The sequence below is a fragment of the Scyliorhinus torazame genome, chromosome 13 (genome assembly GCF_047496885.1).
Source record: "Scyliorhinus torazame isolate Kashiwa2021f chromosome 13, sScyTor2.1, whole genome shotgun sequence".
NCBI lineage: Eukaryota > Metazoa > Chordata > Chondrichthyes > Carcharhiniformes > Scyliorhinidae > Scyliorhinus > Scyliorhinus torazame.
In genome coordinates, this window is record NC_092719.1 from 26,519,502 (window position 1) to 26,537,508 (window position 18,007).

Genomic DNA, 18,007 nt, shown 5'->3' on the forward strand with positions numbered 1-18,007 from the left:
ATTAGGGATCACCCATTGTCACCATTAACACACACAGTCCCCCTCCCCCAACCCTCCCACCCACCCGCCCCAACTAATGTTCAATGTTATCCAGTTCTTGAAAGTGCATGATGAATAATGCCCATGAATTGTAGAACCCCTCCCTCCATTCTTCCCCTCAGTTCAAATCTAACCTTCTCAAGAGTCAAGAATTCCAACAGGTCCCCCCGCCACGCCAGGGCACCGGGTGGAGAGGTTGCTCTCCAACCTATCAGGATCCGCTGTCGGGCGATCAACAAGACGAAGGCTACAACATCTGCCTCCGCACCCGTTTCCAACCCTGGCTGGTCCGACACCCCGAATATGGCCTCCCGGGGGCCCGGCTCCAGTTTCACGTGCACCACTTTAGAATGACCCTAAAAACCTCCTTCCAGTAATCCTCTAGCTTTGGACAGGACCAAAACATATGAACGTGGTTAGTGCCACCACCCCCCCCCCCCCCCCCCCCCCTCCGAAGTTAAAAACTCACAACTATTCTTTGAATTCCCCCTATAACAAAAAGGGCCGACATTCTAAATGGTGAACAGGAATTCTCACTCCCTGACTCCGATGCAGGCTTAGGTGGGTGCTATTCAGGTCAAACTATATTTTCAAGTTATCCACCGTACAGCCCATACCCTTCACAGAAGATTTCATCCATTTACCACTTAGTAGCATCGATCCTGGGTCCTGCGTTGCTAAGTAGGTAAGGTAGACTTTGTAAAAACCACTGTATCAGGTTAAAACTTTTAAGTTATTTTATTATTATATTTTTTCTTTTAAAAGATGCAATCGCTGTCTTTACAGAAAAGTAAAAATATCTTGCTTCTGGATTCTCCTGGTTGGTTGAAGAGACCTTCAGGTCCACCTTGACAATCACTCTTCTTTAACTTTTGGTCTTCCTCCGATGTACTCACTGTTCTGCTCGGTTGCTATGCTCTATCTTTCCCATGTACCGAGCTGTGAGAGCTGACTCCCTCTCTTCTTTAGCTTTTGGTCTTTCTCAGATGTATTAGCTGTTTTAGCTCGGCTGCTTTGCTCTGTCCCTTTCCCATGACCGAGCTGACTGTAAGATGATTCTGAGCTGACTCTGAGCTGACTCTGCCTCCCCTTTTTAGCTTTTGGTCTTTCTCAGATGTATTAGCTGTTTTAGCTCGGCTAATTTGCTCTGTCCATTTCCCATGACCTAGCTATGAGAGTTGACTCTGAGCTGACTCTGAGCTGACTTTGCTGGCTGTCCCCTTTCTTAGGGTTTATATATCTTTCTAACAGTTATTACGTTTTTATAACTTTATTGTAAAGTAACTTTTATTTCACTTGGATTGTAAAAGGTACCTTTAATCTAAATATTTCCAACATGACTAAATATTCATTTTGAGCATGACCTCATCTCATAGATCTCTGATTACATTGTGCCCTTTGTGATGTTCAAAAATGCTTTAATTTCAAACTGGTGTGACTTTTGATTCCTGTCATTTCTATAGTTTTATTATTATCAAATTGTGTCCCCAGCTCATAATTCTGACTTTGATTTTGGTCTAATTTGAGTTCTCGTGGACACGTTGTCTCCAGCTTTCTTTAATTTACCTGATGGTAGCAGAACTTCACACCTATACATTTGTCGCCTAATTCAACTGAAAACCTCATCCATTCTTTTCCACCTGCAGCACCTTTCTAACTCTGGCCACCTTCCCTCCCCATATGAACAAAGTAATCCTTCCCTTAATCTCTCTGAAAAATGCCTTTGGCAGGAAAATCGGCAGGCATTGAAAAATAAACAGAAATCGTGGCAACTCATTCATTTTAGCCGCCTGTACCCGACCCGCCAGTGACGGAGGGAGACCATCCCACCTTGCCAGATCAGCTTTCACTCTCCCCACCAAACTAGAAATGTTGTACCTGCGGAGCCCCCCCCCCACCCCACTCCCGGGCAACCTACACCCCCAGGTACCTAAAGTGAGTCCCTGCCCTATGGAATGGCAGCCCCCCCATCCCTGCCCCCACCCCCGGCAGAGACACAACAATATACTCACTCTTGTCGAGATTTAGTTTGTACCCCGAGAAAGACCCAAACACTCAAAGCAGCTCCAATATTCCCCCTATTGACACACTTGGTTCCGACACGTATAACAGCAAGTCATTGGCACATAAGGACACCCTATACTCTTCCCCCACCCCCGCACTATTACTTCCCCACCCCTGCACTATTCCTTTCCATATCCCCAAACTTCTTAATGCGATGGCCAACGGCTCAATCGCGAGTGCAAACAGCAGGGGGGACATAGGACATCCCTGTCTCGTCCCACGGTGGAGAGAAAACTATCTCGAGCTGATGTTGTTTGTGCGGACACTCGCCCTCGGCTCCTTATATAGTAACTTTACCCAGTTCACAAATCTTGGTCCAATCCCAAACCGCCCCAGAACTGCAATCAAGTACCCCCATTCCACCCGGTCAAACGCCTTCTCAGCGTCCACTGCCACAACCACCTGTTTCCTTCCCCTCCGCCGGTGCCATAACGACGTTCAAACCCTTCTAACGTTTGAAAAGAGCTGCCCCCCCTCTCACGAACCCCGTCTGATCTTCACCTATTACCTTCGGAAGGCACTCCTCCAGCCTACCCGCCAGTACCTTCGCCAATACTTTTGCGTCCACATTCAGAAGTGATATGGGCCTATACGACCCACACTCCGTCGGATCCTTATATTTTTTTAGCAACAGGGAAATCGATGCCTGCCCCAAAGTTTGCGGCAACACCCCCTTCCCTATCACCTCTTCAAACATCCCCACCATCAGGGGTGCCAGCTTATCCTTTTATAATATTCCACCGGAAACCCATCCGGCCCCGCCACCTTCCCCAACTGCATCCTCCCAATCGCATCCTTTATCTCCTGCTCCACTACTGAGCCTTCTAATGTAGCCCTGTCCCCCTCCCCTAACCTCGGGTACTCCAACCCATCTAGAAATTCCTGCATCTCCCGGTCTCCCCCAGGTGGCTCTGACGTGTACAACCTCTCATAAAATTCCTCAAAGACCTTGTTAATCAGATCTGGAGCCACCACCAACTTCCCTGCCCTATCCTTCACCTGAACAATTTCCCTTAACTCCGGAGCTGACCTGCTAACATACGCCCGCCCCGCCTTATCTCCATGTTCGTAAACTGCACCCCTTGCTCATCTCAGTTGGCGTTCCGCCTTCCTGGTAGATAGTCAATCAAAGCTCGCCTGCAGTTCCTTCCTCTTTTCCAACTTTGTTGGGTCCCCATCTTCTGCTTAACTCCTATTCTATTACCCTCTGCCGCTCCAACCTCTCCCCTTTGTCCACCCTGGCCTTAAACGAGATCACCTCACCCCTCACCACCGCCTTTAGATCCTCCCAGACAACTGCCTTCGACACCTCACCCGTACAGTTGAAACCAACATATTCCTCAATTACCTTTTCAATTTTGTCACAGAATCCTTCGTCCCCCAAAAGTCCCACATCTAATTTCCACCCCGGCCTCTGCGCTACCCCCTTCTCCAGTGCCATATCCACCCAATGTGGTGCATGATCTGACACTGCAATTGCCGAGTATCCCGACCTCTTAACCCCAGCCAGCAAAGCCTTCCCCACCACGAAAAAGTCGATCCTCGAGTATACCTTATGGACTGCTGAGAAAAACGAGTACTCCCGTTCCCTCGGGTGCAGAAACCTCCAAGGGGTCCACCCCTCCCATTTCCACCATTAGCCCTGCTGCCGCATTTGCCCCCCCCTAATGGGACCAGTGAGCGCGGCCGTGACCTGTCCAACCTTGGCTCCTGCACCAAGTTCCAGTCCCCCCCCCCCCCACTATCAGTTTGTGTGTGTCCAAGTCGGGGATGGCCTCAAACACCTTCTTCGCGAATCCCACATCATCCCAATTGGGACCATATACACTTACCAGTGTCACTAACCTCCCCTCCAGCACCGTGGTCACAATCACACATCTACCCTCCTGATCTGCCACCACCTTCTCCATCTGGAACTGTACTCTTTTGCTGATCATTACCGCTACCCCTCGAGCCCTTCCGTCAAATCCAGAGTGAAACACCTGACTAACCCGGCCCTTTTTAAGTCTCACCTGGTCCTTCACCCTCAAGTGAGTCTCCTGCAGCATTGCTACATCGGCTTTCAAACTTTTAAGATGCGCAAGCACCTTTAACCTCTTGACCGGACCTCCTAACCCTCTCACGTTCCATGTGACTATCCTAACTGGGGGTCTCTCACCCCCCCCCATCTTTCTTATCCACCATCATCATACCACCGGGCCCTGCCCCATAAGCCTGACCCACCCCTATCCATTATTAACATCGAACCCCTTCCCCCCCTCCCAAACCGCCCCCCCCTACATTTCCTCTCGAAAAAACATCTCCCAGTATCAATCCCTCCCCCCCCCCCCCCCTCGCTCGCCTCATAGGCCCATCGAAACCTGCTAACCAGGTTCCAATGTCCGCAGCCCCCCTCTCACCTCACCTCCGTTCACTAGCCGACTTCAGTTAGCTAGCGCGGGTGACTCCCCCCGCCAAGGTATACCGCCCCCTCCCACCCAGTCCCAGAGAAAGAAAAAACAAAAACACCAATGCAACAATCCAAGGGGCAGCGCGGTAGCACAGTGGTTAGCACAATTGCTTCACAGCTCCAGGGCCCCAGGTTCGATTCCGGCTTGGGTCACTGTCTGTGCGGAGTCTGCACATTCTCCCCGTGTGTGCGTGGGTTTCCTCCGGGTGCTCCAGTTTCCTCCCACAGTCCAAAGATGTGCAGGTTAGGTGGATTGGCCATGCTAAATTGCCCTTAGTGTCCAAAATTGCCCTTAGTGTTGGGTGGGGTTACTGGGTTATGGGGATAGGGTGGAGGTGTTTACCTTGGGTAGGGTGCTCTTTCCAAGAGCCGGTGCAGACTCGATGGGCCGAATGGCCTCCTTCTGCACTGTAAATTCTATGAATTCTATGAACCCATGCCATTCACTAAAATAAGATATAACCGTCGCAATACAGAATGCCAATCAACCCCAACCAATAATTTGAATTCTGTAACAATGTAAAGTGAAGTAAATTACAATACACGTCAGTAAAAAGAAAGTTATAGCATTTATACATTTTCCAGCTCCCCAAGCACAGTCCACAGTCTCTCTTCCAGCTCCGCTCCTCACGTCTGTCCCAAGCCTTCTGCCCTCACGAACGCCTCAGCCATCTCAAAATAAAGGTCTTTGGCATCATACGTCACCCTCAGCTTCGGTACCACACCAAATCGCACCCCCTTTTTGTACAGTGCCGCCTTCACTCGCCCGAACGCCGCTCGTCTTTTTGCCAACTCCACCATCAAGTCCTGGTAGATCCGAACGCCAGCACCATCCCACTGCACCTCGCGTTTCTGCTTCGCCCAGCTTAACATCTTCTCCTTCATGCAGTACTCATGGAAGCAGATAATTACTGCTCTTGGCAGCTCATTCACTTTGGGCTTCGGCCTGGTCCAGCTCGTACCGGGAGGTGTTCTCAACCTCCCCCATCAACTCCGCCAACTTCTTAGCGAAGTACTCTGTTGGCCTTGGGCCCTCTGTCCCTTCGGGCAAGCCCACAATTCTCAGATTGTGCCGCCCCGAGCGGTTCTCCAAGTCCTCGAGCTTTGCTCGGAGTGCTCTGTTGACCTCCACCACCCTCCGCAGCTCGTCCCCCATCGAAGTGAGCTGGTCGCTGTGCTGCGACACGGCCTCCTCCACTTCCTTCAACTTCTCGCCCTGCTCTCTCACCTCGGCCGATGTCTTTGCCACAGCTACCCTCACCGGGGCGATTGCCTCCTCCACCAATGACTTCAATGCGACCGCCATTTCCTTCCTCAAAGCCTCCATGTGCCTTGCAAACTGCTTTTCCAGCTCCACCGCCATCACCTCGGTCATCTTCTCCACCGTAAGTAGTGCGGCCCCGCCATGCGGTCCGGCATCCGCCATCTTGTCAGCACTTTTGCTGGTCCTCTCATTCAACGGCGAGCCCGCGTTTCCTCCCTTCTTTGCCGCTGCTTTTCGCATCCTTTAATGACTTATTATTTTTCCTTTTTTTTTCACCCTTCTTTCCTTATTCAATCTTTTTTTTTATAGAAAAACAAAAAATTCTTCTTTCAAGAAAAGAAAAAAAAACTTTCACCAAGTTTCTTTAAAACTTCTTTCTCTTCTTTTTCGTATTCCTCCAGAATTCCCCTGGGACCGGACTTCAGTCTTCTTACAACATTCTAGACAGGAGCCACCCGATGTGGGACATCTCACCTGCACCCTGGCTTCGGGCCTGCCGCCTCGACCTCCCATGATCTGCTTCTTTATATATGGATCCAGTTTCCACGATGGATGAGATAATGAAGCTACTCAGGAGTTTTGGCTCCTTCTCTGGGTATAAGTTGATTTTTTGGACTAAGCGAATACTTTACGATTAACTCCCCAGGAAGGGAGCATATCTGGAGATGTTGCCTTTTCACCGTCCAGGTATACGCCTGGTCTTGCCCAGCAGGCGCAACCACGAGTGAAAAGACACAGACATCCTCCTACTGCACTATCATCAGAAGAATCTTCGGACTTCGATGGAAGCTGTAACCCGCACGTGGCCTATGGAGTTAGAGAAATTTAATTAGTCTCCCCATGAGCCTCCTTTGCATGGAATGCTAATTTTTCCCTTTTCAGGAGAACACCTGCCTCCAGGAAGTGGAGGAAACCCTCGTCCAAATTGCTCAAGTGCTCTTATTCTGACGTCCCAGTGACCAAAATGATGTTGAGATAAACTGCCACAAGCGGAAATCCTCTCAATATATTCTCCATGACTCTCTGGAAAATTGCATGAGCGACGATACTTCCAAAGCACAGCCCAGCATATTCAGAAAGGCCCCTGTGGGTATTGATAGTGACATATTGCCATGATTCAGGGTCCAGTCCAAGCTGCAGTTATGCATGGCTTGTGTTTCGTGAATGAATGACCGCCAGCCAGTTTTGCATATTAGTCTTTGATGTGTGGCGTCGGATATCTGTCCAGCCTGGAAACCGTACTTACTGTCGGCTTGTAGTCGCACAGAGTCTAACTGTATTGTCCGGTTTAAGCACAGGAACCACTGGTGCCGCCCAATCGGCGAACTGCACTGGCCTGATAATCCCGAGGCTCTCCAGCCAGCTCAATTCAGCTTAGACTTTTGCTAATAGCACATAAGGAACCGGGTGGGCCCTAAAATAATTTGGCTGTGGAACAGATCCACCTGTATCTTCACCATGGCCCCCTTAATTTTTCCTAACCCTGCTGAAAAAGCTCGGGGTACATCCCCAATGCCCCACAGAGGCCTCCAGTCCCCATCTGAAAAATGTTTTGCCTGTTATGGTGGAGGCGCTGCAACCAGTTGTGGCCTAATAAGCTGGGCCATGTCTCTTTCCTACAATCAGTGGAGACTTACCCACTGCTGCCCATAAATCACCAGGGTCATCGTGGACCCAGCAATGGCAAGTGGTTCACCCGTATATGTTGCTAACCTCGTCTCTGTGTCCTGCATAATCAGTTGTTATATCCCAGTTTTTATTTTATCAAATGTTTGCCTTCCAATGACCGAAACTGCGGCCCGTGTCCAGTTCCATCTCTAAAGTTTGACCGTTGACTTGTGTGGTGATTCTGATGGGACCACTCTGGGCGCTGCGATGCAAATTGATGCATGCATTCCTCATCCTGTGGGTCCATGTGAAAGGTACAGGCTCAGGGCTGGTTTGTAAATTTAAACACAATTACTTTTTATTAATAACAAGAATTATGATGAAATTTGCAGTGAATATAACTGGTTAGCTATTATCTAATTCCAAATCTCCAACTCAACTTGCCCCACCCTCTACCGACACGCACACACAAGACAGACAAATACAGAGGGGAGGAGAGGGCTGCAAAAACATGATAATAGAAGTAAAAGATGAGTCTTTGTTTCAGATGGTTGTTTCAAGCACAAATTGCTTCAATCCAGGCTTTCAGTTTGAGGTTTTCACTGTAGATTCTGTGTACAGCTGTGTAGTTTTTTCTTCCCTCAATCGAGGCTTTCATGTCAAGATTTCTACTTTCCAGTCTAACTGCTTTTCAGGTACATTCATTCAGGTCTTTGCAGTTTCAGAATCACAGCAACTCACATCCTTTCTGGAGAGAGATCGGGAGGGCAGGTCCCTGTCTCTTAGTATTCAGGACTCTACTGAGCTCCTTGGGTCTCTGACAATCATTCCACTCAGGCAGAACACCTGTTACTGGGCAGAATACGGCCTTTTGGCCTGTTCAGTGGCCACCAGCCAACCAATCGAACCAAGTCCAACCCCATCTCTTGGGTGCCATAGAGTCTGAGTTCTGTTGTCCAAAGCTAGTAGTATATATTATGTTGCAACTTTGTGAACTCCTCATTCGCTCTGCTGCTTGACTTAAATACACATGTCCATTAAGCATCCATGGAATAAAAATGATATCGGCAAAAATAAAGAAAGGAGAAATAAGGTAATCATCAGGAAGGACCCTTACACTATTCTAATCCCATTTTCCCACACTTCGTCTATAGCTTTGTATGCTATAGCGATTGAGGAGTTATGTAATCAGAGGTCTTTACGATCATAGAAGAGTTCAATAGCTCAGTTATAGAGAAGATATGTAGACCAACTCAAGGTCATAAGTATAACATGGTCACTAATGAATCAAATATGAAATTCAGGGGAAACTTCTTTATTCAGGGAATGGTTGGAATGTGGAACTTAATACATGGAGCAGTAGATGAAGAAAACAGCATGGATGCATTTTAGGTGTGGCTACATGAGTATATGGGGAAGAAACTGGGTGGCACGGTAGCACAGTGGTTATCACTGTTGCTTCTCAGCGCCAAGGACTTGGGTTCGATTCCCGGCTTAAGTCACTATCTGTGCGGAGTCTGCACGTTCTCCCCGTGTCTGTATAGGTTTCCTCCTAATGCTCCGGTTTCCTCCCACAAGTCCCGAAAGACGCACTTGTTAGGTGAATTGGATATTCTGAATTCTCCCTCAGTGTACCCGAACAGGCGCCGTAGTGTGGCGACGAGGGAATTTTCACAGCAACTTCATTGCAGTGTTAATGTAAGCCTACTTGTGACACTAAATAAACAATAGAGCGTTATACTTAAATAAGGAAGGGTGGTAGAAGGCTCATGTGGAGCATGAACACTGTCTGAGGCATCTTAGACCAAATACAGTGTCTGTATTGTAAATTCTGTGTATTCTTTAGACCATGGATGAATTATCCCAAGGGCAGAAAAGTTAAAAAGTTGTTCAATCTAAAGTACATGCCATTTGTGTGATAGTCTACCATTATCCTTTTCACAGTCACTGAATTTAGAGTGTTATGTAAATAGAAGTTCCTTTGACGGCACCAAGAATACCTAATAAACTGTGAACACTTAGTTCAGTACCATCTGCACTCCAGTGGTGGGAACACATCATGTTCACATTTTGACATATTGCTGCTAGGTAGGAGATGTTGGGTGGGAGAATATCAGGAAATCATTCACAGTATCAATGGACTTGGGAGGAGGTTATTTTGAAAAGCTATTCTGGGAATAGGTAAACTAGGCACAAACATAGTTCTGTTGAAAGATTTACAACCATTTTGAGTAAGATTTTGAGACATCAGAGACTGCAAGTACTCATGGTTAGGATTACAATGTTCTGCAGAGACAAAGAGAAAGATAGGGGGTGACATTCTCCGACCCCCCGCCGGGTCGGAGAATCGCCGGGGGCTGGCGTGAATCCCGCCCCCGCCGGTTGCCGAAGTCTCAGGCACCGGATATTCGGCGGGGGCGGGAATCGCGCCGCGCCGGTTGGCGGGCCCCCCCGCTCGATTCTCCGGCCCAGATGGGCCGAAGTCCCGCCGATAAATTGCCTGTCCCGCCGGTGTAAATTACATCACCTACCTTACCGACGGGACAAGGCGGCGCGGGCGGGCTCCGGGGTCCTCCTGGGGGGGCGCGGGGCGATCTGACCCCGGGGGAGTGGTGCCCCCACGGTGGCCTGGCCCGCGATCGGGGCTCACCGATCCGCGGGCGGGCCTGTGCCGTGGGGGCACTCTTTCCCTTCCGCCTCCGCCACGGTCTCCACCATGGCGGAGGCGGAAGAGACTCCCTCCACTGCGCATGCGTGGGAAACTGTCAGCGGCCGCTGACGCTCCCGCGCATGCGTCGCCCGGAGATGTCATTTCCGCGCCAGCTGGCGGGGCACCAAAGGCCTTTTCCGCCAGCTGGCGGGGCGGAAATTCCTCCGGCGTCGGCCTAGCCCCTCAATGTTGGGGCTCGGCCCCCAAAGATGCGGAGCATTCCGCACCTTTGGGGCGGCGCGATGCCTGTCTGATTGGCGCCGTTTTGGGCGCCAGTCGCCGGACATCGCGCCATTTCTGGAGAATTTCGCCCAGGATAATAGTTCTCAATTTGGTCACCAACTTTTGAATGAAAATATAACTAATAATAATACTCTTTATTATTCTCACAGGTAGGCTTACATTAACACTGCAATGAAGTTGCTGTGAAAAGCCACTAATTGTCACATTCCGGCACTTGTTCGGGTACACGGAGGGAGAATTCAGAATGTCCAATTCACCTAACAAGCATGTCTTTCGGGACTTGTGGGAGGAAACCGGAGCACCTGGAGGAAACCCACACAGACACGGGGAGAATGTGCAGACTCCACACAGACAGTGACCCACACCGGGAATCGAACCTGAGACCCTGGCACTGTGAAGCAACAGTGCTAACCACTGTGCTACCGTGATGTGAAGTGAGAAGAGGAAAGAAACTGGTTAAAGGCGATGGGTGCCTCTAACCTCTCGTCAACTACACTTAGGGCCATTGAGTGCAAGTGGGGTAAGTGGATGAATGGTTGGTTATAGGTGAGGCAATTTACAGTGGACTCAGGAAGGAGAGGATGTGGCAATGAATGGGTATTTCAATGGGCAAGAGGCAGTGGTAGTGATCGGTTGAGAGGGGATAGATGGTGGAAAGGAGAGAGGATAGAAACTGTGATGAGGCGAAGTGCTAGAGAAAGATGAATCACAGGAGCAGGGGGGTTACAGCTCTCTGAAACCCCACACAAACCTATTCCCTGCCACACCATACCTGCAATGGACAACAGAAAGAGAGAAGAGGATAGTGAGAGACAGATAAAGTGAGAAGCAGAAAAAAAGCAAATGTGAGAGACATAAGATGAATAGGAGAGATAGAAAGAGCAACATGAAGACAGTGGAGGTAGGCAAGATATTGCATTGCCCACCATTTACATACACATTACATATACCAATGCCAGATTGTGTACTGTTAACCCCAGTAACACAATGCATTATTATAGGTTACGTACAGAATACCCAGCCCTTAGTAATACACAGCAAGCGATGTTACACATGTCCAGAAATATTCAATATCACTGGTGTAGGAGTAACAGATGGTGACCTGTGCAATCACATTGTGATGGTTGGTGTTGTAGATGATATCACAAAGGTTGTTATTCATGATTTACTGCAATGTTCCACTGAGACCGTGAATTAGGTAACAAGAGAATGCACATAAGCTCCTTGGACAACAGTAGGATTGGGTGCAGTTTTATATCATCATTTCTGGCAGCACCTCCATTTCATACAGGTAAATTAAAGAAAGATAATTGTAGGTCAAACATTTTCCTTTCATTGAACCTCAAATTGAGTGCAGACAAAGGGTTAAGGATTTTCTTTCTCAAGTGGCTTGCAGGTATAGCACAGGATCAGATACAGAGTAAAGCTCCCTCGACACTATCCCATCAACACTTCCAGGCAGGTGTAGTATGGATTAGACACAGAGTTGATAAAAAGAAAAAGTAGAATATTAGCGAAAATATGAGCCAGGACGAGAAGAACAGACTGTAAGAGATTTCACAAGTATGTAAAAAGGAAGAGCGTCGATGAAGTAAACACTGATTCTTTAGGAGCAAAGACGGGAAAAGTTATCATGGAGAATGAGCAAATGGCGGAGGCAATGAACAAATAGAGGAAGATACAAGTTACTTACCCACAAATGTGAAGTTGCCATAGTCCCTGAGGACCATAGGTTGCTCTCCCTTTTTGAGCGAGAACTGACTGGTGGTGATTCAAACTGAGGATCACCACACCTCAGGCAAGGGGCAAGGTTGAGAAGGCAGGGCCTTCATGGGTAGGTACGGGAATTGACCCCACGCTGTTGCTGTCACTCTGCATCACAAGCCAACGGTCCAGCTAACCTACCCCCAATCCACAAATAAAGAGTAACCTAGGGCCTAATAAAAATGAGGAAATTAAGGTAATCAGTATCGGTACAGAAAGGACTGGAGAAACTCACAGGACTAAAATCTGACATCTGGGGCGGGATTCTCTGACCCCCCGCCGGGTCGGAGACTCGCCGGGGGCTGGCGTGAATCCCGCCCCCGCCGGTTGCCGAATTCTCCGGCACCGGATATTCGGCGGGGGCGGGAATCGCGTCGCGCCGGTTAGCACCCCCCCCCCCCACCCCCCAGCGATTCGATTCACCGGCCCGCGATGGGCCGAAGTCCCGCCGCTGTCAACCCACGCCAGCCAGCGTGGATTGAACCAGCTTTGGGACGGCGGAACACGGTGGCGAGGGCAGGCTCCGGGGTCCTTGGGGGGGCGCGGGCCGATCTGGCCCGGGGGGTGCCCCCACGGTGACCTGGCCCCCGATCGGGGCCCACTGATCCGCGGGCGGGCCTGTGCCGTGGGGGCACTCTTTTCCTTCCGCCTTCGCCATGGTCTCCACCACGACAGAGGCGGAAGAGACCCCCTCCACTGTGCATGCGCGGGCATGCCGTGAGCGGCCACTGACGCTCCCGCGCATGCGCCGCCCAGCAAAGTCAGTTTCGCGCCAGCTGGCGGGGCACCAAAGGCCTTTCCCGCCAGCTGGCGGGGCGGAAATCAGTCCGGCGTGGGCCTAGCCCATCAAGGTGAGGGCTCGGCCCCTCAAGATGCGGAGACGTCTGCACCTTTTGGGCGACGCGATGCCGGACTGATTTGCGCCGTTTTTGGCGGCGGTCGGCGGACATAGCGCCGATATCGGAGAATCCCGCCACTGATTTTCTGGCCTCTATGCTGAGGTTCTACGAGAGATAGCTGCTAACATGGAGGGTGGACCAGTTACGACTTTCTAAAATGGCCTAGATTCTGGAATGGTCCCAGCAGATTGGAGCTGAGCAAATGACCCGAGTAGGCACAGCGAGGCCATAAGATCATGCTCCAATCTAGAATACTGGGCGCAGTCTAACAGACTCGTCGTGCCCGACTCGGGGCGCGACAATGCCAGTCAATCTCGTGAGAGGCCTCGTGGGATATTTACGACACTCGTTATGCCTCACGAGATCTAATGAGCTCCCTTAAATATGTTCGCGCCGGAGTTACCCAAAGCACGGGACCGAATGGCCCTGTCTCGGAGACCCCGAGCAAGATCCGTTTAGCACTGGTTACTGCGGACGAGGCATACCGACACTTGGCGGGGGGTGCGGGGGGTGGGGGGTGCGGGTGGGGGGGTGGGGGGGGGGGTGGGGGGGGGTCCCCCAGGCAATCAGGGGGCCTCTGGGCCTTATGAGGTGGGGTGCAGGGGGCTCGAGGACCTCCTAATTTGTAAGTTGGGGTGTTGGGGGAGACTAGAGGCCGTCCTGATCTCTTCCTGCACTAGCGAGCTGAGCTTGTTTTGTCCAGTAAATGACCCCAAGTGCGGCCTCGGTGGGACGTTCCTCACAGAGGCCCAAAAATGAAGCAGAGTCCCATTTACTAGTGGGGTCACTCTCGGTGCTCCAAGTTCTGGGATAACACCCAGCTAAACGCAGCAAAAATAGGGCTCTGTTTCATTTCCATTAAATCGGGCCCACTGGGTGCAATTTTGGTCTCCATTTGGTTAAGGAAGGGTATACTTACATTGGAGGCAGCACAGCAAAGCTTCATCAGATTGGCCCTTGAGATGAGACAGGTTGAGTACATTCTCTGGGATTTAGAAGAATAAGAGATGATCTCATTGAGTTTATGAAGTGGGCTGACAGGTTGGACAGTGAAGCATTGCTCTGTCTGGCTGGGGAATCTATAACAAGGGAGACACAATAATTTAGGACTGAGATGAGGAGAAATTTCTTCATTCAAAAGTGAAAACCAGAGACGCAAAACCCAGAGTGAACCTCAGAGATCCAAAAGCAAGTGGATTGGCCATGCTGAATTATATTTAGTGTCCAGAAAAAAGAAGTTAGGTGGGGTTGCTGGGTTACTGGGATAGGGTGGAGGTGCTCAGGAGGGTGCTCTTTCCAGGGTCCGGTGCAGACTCGATGGGCCGAATGGCCTCCTTGTGCACTGTAAATTCTATGATTCTATTCTAAGTGTTGTGAAACTTTGTAATTCTCTACCTCAGAGGGTTGTAGATGGACTAACATCAAATAGATTTAAGGCTGATGAACAGAGTTTTGGTTTCACAGGGAATCCAAGGATATGGGGAGCAGGCAGGTAAAGAGTTGAAGCCCAAGATCCACCATTATCATATTGAATAGCAGAGCAGGTTTGAAGGGTGCATGGTCTTGTCTTGTTCCTATTTCTCATGTTCTTATGTTTTTGAAGTTCCCTCCCATTAACACTCTTGAGGGGGTTAGCATGAGTTAGATACAAGGTTCTCTTCACCGTCCCAGGGGCAGGTACAGTACGGGTTAGATACAGAGTAAAGCTCCCTCAACATTATCTCATTGAAGCACCCTTACATCTTTGAAGTTCTACTCCTACTGCTGCATTGTGGGATTTTCATTTTGCATCAGCAAGTCTGGTAATCTCACCAACTGTGATTGACAGTGTAATGCTGGTTGCAGCCCATTTTATGCCTTGAGGTTTGACCCTTCGAAGCTCTATCCATGCCCACTCCCCCCTATCCCTGCACACCCATAGCCTAACCTGCACATCCCTGGACACTAAGGGGCAATTTATCATGGTCAATCCACCTAACCTGCACATCTTTGGACTGTGGGAGAAAACTGGAGCACCCGGAGGAAACCCATGAAGTCACGGGGGAAAAGGAACAAACTCCACACAGACAGTCAACCAAGGCCAGAATTGAACCCGGGTCCCTGGTGCTGTGAGGCAGCAGTGCTAACCACCGTGCTGCCCATTTACATAAACATGCAAACTCTGTGACCTTGTAGTCTAGTCCCACTGGTCTGTGATCCCCATGTCCTGTGATGCTCTCACAGTGTTTTTTTTTTCCCGCAAACTTTATTTTTGCACTGACAAATGCACAATAATGTAATAAATTTTATTCAAACAGCACTGGTTTATTCAAAGTCATTACTATGCTCCAACACCTATAAAACATTGGAGCATTTTGGCTACAGAGGAGAACATTCATTAGAACTAATACACAAGTGGAAACTGATTTTGCCAGACACAGGGTAAATTTTGTAAGACTTTACTCCCGGAACAGAGTTTCACTCCACAAGGCCAATGACTGGAAAATCAGACACAAGGACTAGCACACCCAACTCATGGCCTCCTGATTTTCCAGCGATTGAAATTAATCACTGAATAACCAGGAGAACACAAATTGGGCACATTCATCTCCATGCCAATTCTCTGATCCATGGATCAGCAAGTAAGACTCTGTGCAGAGAGCTTCAATGCATGAAACAGGACCCTCATACCTATCAGTTTGGGTCTCAGCAAACAGCAGCAAAATGTCTGCTCACTAAAAACAACTCTATTTCAGCCACACAATTAACAGGTCAGTGTTCCACTTGGTTACAATGAACCATAAACAAACTGGAAGCTGTTTCTGTTTGGCAAAGTAATTCTTGCTCTTTTCCACATCGGGCGTGATGGTGTCAGCACCAGGTTTCCAATTAGCAGGGCAAACGTCACCATGTTCATCTGTAAATTGGAATGCTTGAACCAGCCTCATGGCCACATCCACTGAACGTAGGACATCCATGATCTGACGTAGGATACCACTATTATCAATGGTGTACGAACCTTGGAGAGCGACACCTTCATCATCTTTTAAGGTATCACAATCTACACAGATCGTGCGACGGAGATCTGACACTAAAGGGAATTTTGTTGGACTACGTCCTCCTTGCTTTCTTGAGGAGTTGACCCAAGCCAAATGAGCAAAATGGGAATCTGTAGAAGCAGCAATTACTTCACAATTAATCTTGTTGAAATCATCTACACGACCACTAAAAGCGATAATCTCAGTTGGACACACGTCGGAAAAATCAAGTGGGTAGAAAAAGACTACAGCTAAGAGACGAGATAAGAACCTTCCAGTCGTTATCACCAACCATCCTCACTGGAAACCGTTAAACCCGCGCAAACCCTCTCACAGTGTTTAATCAGTGTCCCAAGAGCAAGGAATGGGGGCTGGTTTAGCACAGTGGGCTAAAGAGCTGGCTTATAATGCAGAACACAGCCAGCAGCGTGGGTTCAATTCCCGTACCAGCCTCCCCGAACAGGCGCCGGAATGTGGCGACGAGGGGCTTTTCACAGTAACTTCATTGAAGCCTACTTGTGACAATAAGCGATTATTATTATTGAATTGGGGAATGAGCCCTGTGACACATAACTAACAAACGAGTAACTGTGGGAGTGGAAAGAAAACTGGGGGGAGGGATATTTTAGGGATGATTAAGGAGCTGGGAGTGGTAGAAATTCTCAGAACCCTCTGAGGTTCCAAGACCCCGAAGAGCTAACTTGTTGTTCACCAATTCCTGAATGAAACTGAGGTGTTTCTGATGTGTTCTCTCTATTTACTAACAGCGTTACTGTTGAAATGTTGATATAATCATGAACAGCATTGGTGTTGAAAGCTTAAACCTTTTATCTTCTGTTGTCTCAGGTGGTGAGTGAGGCCCGCAAAGCTTGAAGACAAAGAGTTGAAGAAGATCATTCAATTTGGAGTCAGTACTTGAAGAAGCTTCAAATGCCAGGTCTCGGGGCACACACTGGCCACTGCTATAATTAGGGACTAGAATGACAGAGACCGCAGAAGCAAATAAAGAGGTAAATATCTACATAGAAGTGGAAGTGAGCAATCGGGACAGTGAAGAACAGAATGTCAACAGCACTGAGTTTATGAAAGTGAGTGAGCAGAATAAGAAAGACAGCATTGAAGGTCCGAGGCTGAGTGAGGAATATATGAAAGACAGCACAGGAAATGAGAGACCGAGTGAACCAATGTGCAGCATCAACGCTGGGAGCATCAGACTGACCGAAGAGCACGTGGAGAATCATACTGAGGACCCTGCCACAGAAACAGAGCATGTGCTGATTGAGAGTTCGATTAAAAAGATAATGATGGAGATCTTCCCTTTGGTGGAGAATGTATGGTCCATCAATCTGATCAGCACAATGCTTTGTGCTGGATTATCCTGTCTTTGGCCAGTCAGCAGGTTTTTGAGTGAGAGGTCACCGATTAATGAAGAACATCATGCTCTCTGATTTAATACAATAAACAGCAGAAAGCCGCCTTACATCATTTGAGCTGTTGTTTTAGAATGAATACCATTAAGTTTTCAATATGTTCACAATCTGTTAACAGAGGGTTTCGGGTAGTTTAGTTATAGAATAACAGATATGTAGAAGTGAGTTTCCGCTTGCAATCTAATCAAGGGGTTTGGGTGGTTTATATGTGGGATTGCCGAGACCTGAAGCATGGTCAATTTTGTAATATTGGAAATACAGAAGCCAGCTTACACACAGAGCAAAATTACATCAATGAGATAATATCATAGATATCATAGAATTTACAGTGCAGAAGGAGACCATTCGGCCCATCGAGTCTGCACCGGCCCTTACAAAGAGCATCCTACTGAAGCCCACATATGTACCCTATCCCCGTAACCCAGTAACCCCCACTTAACATTTTTTGGACACTAAGGGCAATTTAGCATGGCCAATCCACCTGTTGTGTTCTGCTGCTTCGTGGAGCATAAGCTGCTTC

The 18,007-nt window shown here is 48.8% G+C and overlaps 1 long non-coding RNA gene and 1 pseudogene across 1 annotated transcript; one reads left to right on the forward strand and one right to left on the reverse strand.

Moving 5' to 3' along the window:
- Positions 1 to 11,601: 11,601 nt before the first annotated feature.
- Positions 11,602 to 17,542, forward strand: LOC140387670 (uncharacterized). Its single transcript, XR_011933936.1, has 2 exons — positions 11,602 to 11,668; positions 16,904 to 17,542. It is a non-coding gene; the product is annotated as an uncharacterized lncRNA (long non-coding RNA).
- On the reverse strand, positions 15,767 to 16,352 carry LOC140387767 (peroxiredoxin-1 pseudogene; annotated as a pseudogene).
- Positions 17,543 to 18,007: the final 465 nt, after the last annotated feature.